Here is a 4054-nt window from a genome sequence, read left to right as displayed (position 1 = left end):
GCAGCAGCTACCTGGTTGATCCTGCCAGTAGTCATATGCTTGTCTCAAAGATTAAGCCATGCATGTGTAAGTACAAGCCGATTTAAGGCGAAACCGCGAATGGCTCATTAAATCAGCTATGTTTCATTGGATCTGTAAACCCACTTACTTGGATAACTGTGGCAATTCTAGAGCTAATACATGCAATTGGTCTCTGACCGCAAGGGAAGAGCGCTTTTATTAGTTCAAAACTGGTCGGGCCCCGGTCCGTAACCCACCTGTGGTGAATCTGAATAACTTCGGGCTGAGCGCACGGTCTCCGCACCGGCGCCGCTTCTTTCAAGTGTCTGCCTTATCAGCTTTCGATTGTAGGTTATGCGCCTACAATGGCTATAACGGGTAACGGGGAATCAGGGTTCGATTCCGGAGAGGGAGCCTGAGAAACGGCTACCACATCTAAGGAAGGCAGCAGGCACGCAAATTACCCACTCCCCGCACGGGGAGGTAGTGACGAAAAATAACGATGTGAGTCTCATCCGAGGCCTCGCAATCGGAATGAGTACACTTTAAATCCTTTAACGAGTATCCATTGGAGGGCAAGTCTGGTGCCAGCAGCCGCGTAATTCCAGCCCACAGCGTGATACAAAGTTGCTATGTTAAAAGCTCGTGAAGGATCTTCAGTTCCGACTGGACGGCACCGCCTGGCAAGTTTTACTGTCACGCCCGAACAAAGCCGCCTTACGCTCGTGACGGGATGCTCTTGTCGAAAAGTCCCGAAAGGGCCGGAGAGCTACTGAAAAAATTATGCTTCAGAGCAGGTTATTTGAATGGCCCGAATGGTGATGCATGGAATAATGGAATAGGACCTCGGTTCTATTTTTTGTTATTTTCGGAACCAGAGGTAATGACTAATCGAACAGGCGGGGGCATTCAGATGGCGACGCTTAGAGGAAATTTCTGGACCGTCAGAAGATTTTAACCACTGGCAAGGAAAGCATTTGCCAAGGATGTTTTCATTAATCAAGAACGAAAGTTAGAGGTTCGAAGGCCATCAGATACCGCCCTAGTTCTAACCATAAACGATGCCAACTAGCGATCCGCCGGCGTTATTCCCATGACCCGGCGGGCAGCTTCCGGGAAACCAAAGTCTTTGGGTTCCGGGGGAAGTATGGTTGCAAAGCTGAAACTTAAAGGAATTGACGGAAGGGCACCACCAGGAGTGGAGCCTGCGGCTTAATTTGACTCAACACGGGAAACCTCACCAGGCCCAGACACCGGAAGGATTGACAGATTGAGAGCTCTTTCTCGATTCGGTGGGTGGTGGTGCATGGCTGTTCTTAGTTGGTGGAGCGATTTGTCTGGTTAATTCTGATAACGAACGAGACTCTGGCCTACTAAGTAGTCGACGGATCTCCAGAAAATGGTGTCCAGTTCGCAACTTCTTCTTAGAGGGATAAGCGACAATTCTAGCCGCACGAGATTGAGCAATAACAGGTCTATGATGCCCTTAGATGTTCTGGGCCTCACGCGCGCTACACTGAAGGGATCAACGAGTTTTCCCCCTCCGAGAAGAGCGCGTAACCCGTTCAAAGCCTTTCTTGATAGGGCTTGCAATTGTTTCCCATGAACGAGGAATTCCCAGTAAGGATTGGATTGTCGGCCCCGTTGCCCGCGAGGGTTTTCTGGGGTCGTCGCCTCGAGCTGACGGAAAGATGTCCAAACTTGATCATTTAGAGGAAGTAAAAGTCGTAACAAGGTTTCCGTAGGTGAACCTGCGGAAGGATCATTAACAGAGAGAAAGAGAACGGGGCGCTCTTAAAACTACTAATACTACTCTCCTGATTTGGGCGGTCTCGGGCTCTGCTCTGGCAACTCCAGCAGCGAAAGAGGACAATCCCGGCCCCCGCACCAAAAATAGGTACCACCACGCTGTAGGTGGACCACACTCGGGCGAGAGCGCGAAGACCGGAGGAGGAGGACGGACGGGGCTTTGGACGGCTGCCCGTCCGTTCCTTACTACCGGCGAATAAGCCTCTTGACCCAAAAAGAGTGAAATTCAAGTGTCAAAAACAACAACAAGCCGTCCGGCCAAACCCAAACCACAAACTTGGGCTATGTCTGTCAAACTCCCTTTCATTGAGACTCGACCTGTGATGGTTAGTCGCAAAAAGACCAAATGGCAAATACACAACTCTAACGGGATCATCGGCCTGTGGTCGATGAAGACCGTATAAACCGCGGTCGGGTATGAATCGCAAGAATACCAGATACATCGACAAGTTGAACGCGATAATAGCGCGGCGCAGCCATATGAGCTGTCGCCGCCATTTACGAGGGCGGTCGGAAATATACATCCATCGGTTGCCGCGCAGTTCGGTACCTGCTGACTGTCTCCCGCATATCAGGGTAAACCCCAACCGAGCTTCCGCCTTGGGGTTTAATCGCCCTGCCGCTTTCGCGCGCGAGGCGTGTTCTTTAAAAACAAGCGTTTATCACCAGCAAGTCCATGGACTCCATGCACCCATTATTCAACCACAACAAAAGTACGACAGTTGTCGCCTCGCAACAACTGGAGGCGGCGCTCTTTTGCCTGCTGTCCACAGAGACACGAATGGCCGTCGGCCGCTCATGGCTGATGCTGCACATGTTCTAAGAGGCACTCCATCCCACGAAGAGGAAACGAAACCGGTCGGATATCTTTTAAGTAAGCCCCGCCGGAATTTCGTCTATCACCTCGAAAAGAGTGCTTGGCATGCATTGCAGTGGAACCTAAATTGATGAGTGCGCCTGGGCCCGCAGTCTACCATGTAGTGGTGCAGGCAGAGAGATGAGAATGCTTGGGTGACGCCGTGCTCTTCCTCACGCGCTCCTCCACCCTCTCCCACGGTCAGACGCGGTGTGGGCGTTCTCTTTGAGAGTTCGCCACGAGTCCACGTCTATCTCATGACTGGGAGGGAGGCAGGGGGAGTTCTCTCTAAACGCGTTAAAGACGGTGTTGTGCCTCATAACGGCGCTCGCCGGGATAGAGCACTAGTTCTGCAGCCGGAAAGGCCGCTCACGCCAATTAATACTGCGACTCTCGCTCTCTTTCTCCGGATAAACAAGTGCCACTGCTGTGGCATGCGGAAACGGGGAAAGAGGTCAAAGTTTAAGCGGCAAAGGTGCGGCCGAGTAAGGGCGGAACACGAGCGTATATGCATTAAAACTGTGTGTGTATATGACTCTGCGAGAGATGTTCTGCTGGAACACTTTTCCTATTGGCTATTTACCACTCAATGAGAAGGAACGGAGTCAGGGGTGGGAGTGCCGGCGCCATGGCCGCTGGTACCCCCGCGACAAGCCCCTCAAACCTTCCTGCCTGGTAATGTCGGTGGTGAAGAAAGTCGGTGGCAGAGCGTCTTCCGCTTCGTGGTTGGGGAACTTGTTCCCCTAAGGATGATGAGACCACGATCGACCTCGTAGTAGGAGAGAGCTACCCGCCAAATTTAAGCATATTAATAAGCGGAGGAAAAGAAACCAACAGGGATTCCCTTAGTAAGGGCGACTGAACCGGGAAAAGCCCAGCGCATAACCTCGATGTCTTCGGGCACGAGGGGTGTTGCGTTTCAGAGGGTCCAGCACGCCGTCCCATACCGTCTAAGTCAAGCTTGAAAGCGGCCACTGCCCATGGAGGGTGACAGGCCCTTATGGCGGCGCCCGTGAGGGTACAGATGGGACGGTCGGAAAGGGCCTCTGTAGAGTCGGGTTGCTTGAAAGTGCAGCCCAAAGCAGGTGGTAAACTCCATCTAAGGCTAACTATGACCACGAGACCGATAGCGAACAAGTACCGTGAGGGAAAGTTGAAAAGAACTTTGAAGAGAGAGTTCAAGAGTACGTGAAACCGTTAAGAGCCAAACGGGTGGAAACTCGAAGGTCGAACTGAGGGGATTCAGCTCGTCGGCTGTCGGCTGGGTGGGGTGTTGTAATTGAGCGACCCAAAAATGTTTGGGCGCGCCCCCACTCACGCTGGCGTGGGCGGGCGTATTTCGCCTCGTAGTAGGTCACCGCGACCCGTTGCCGGGGACGTCGAAGGCCC

General features: G+C 52.5%; 1 non-coding gene across 1 annotated transcript in view; it reads left to right on the top strand.

Annotated features, from left to right (window-relative positions):
* The first annotated feature begins 3430 nt into the window (after window positions 1-3430).
* Window positions 3431-4054, top strand: part of LOC121855777 — a 4305-nt gene continuing 3681 nt past the window's right edge. The window contains exon 1 of the ribosomal RNA XR_006086847.1: window positions 3431-4054. This exon is cut by the window's right edge and continues 3681 nt beyond it. This is a non-coding gene — a ribosomal RNA (large subunit ribosomal RNA).

Source organism: Homarus americanus, unplaced genomic scaffold, assembly GCF_018991925.1.
Source record: "Homarus americanus isolate GMGI-L3 unplaced genomic scaffold, GMGI_Hamer_2.0 scaffold48391, whole genome shotgun sequence".
In the NCBI taxonomy this organism is placed as follows: Eukaryota; Metazoa; Arthropoda; class Malacostraca; order Decapoda; family Nephropidae; genus Homarus; species Homarus americanus.
The sequence above is the reverse complement of the archived record's forward strand: the minus strand, read 5'-3'. Positions and strand labels throughout refer to the sequence as shown.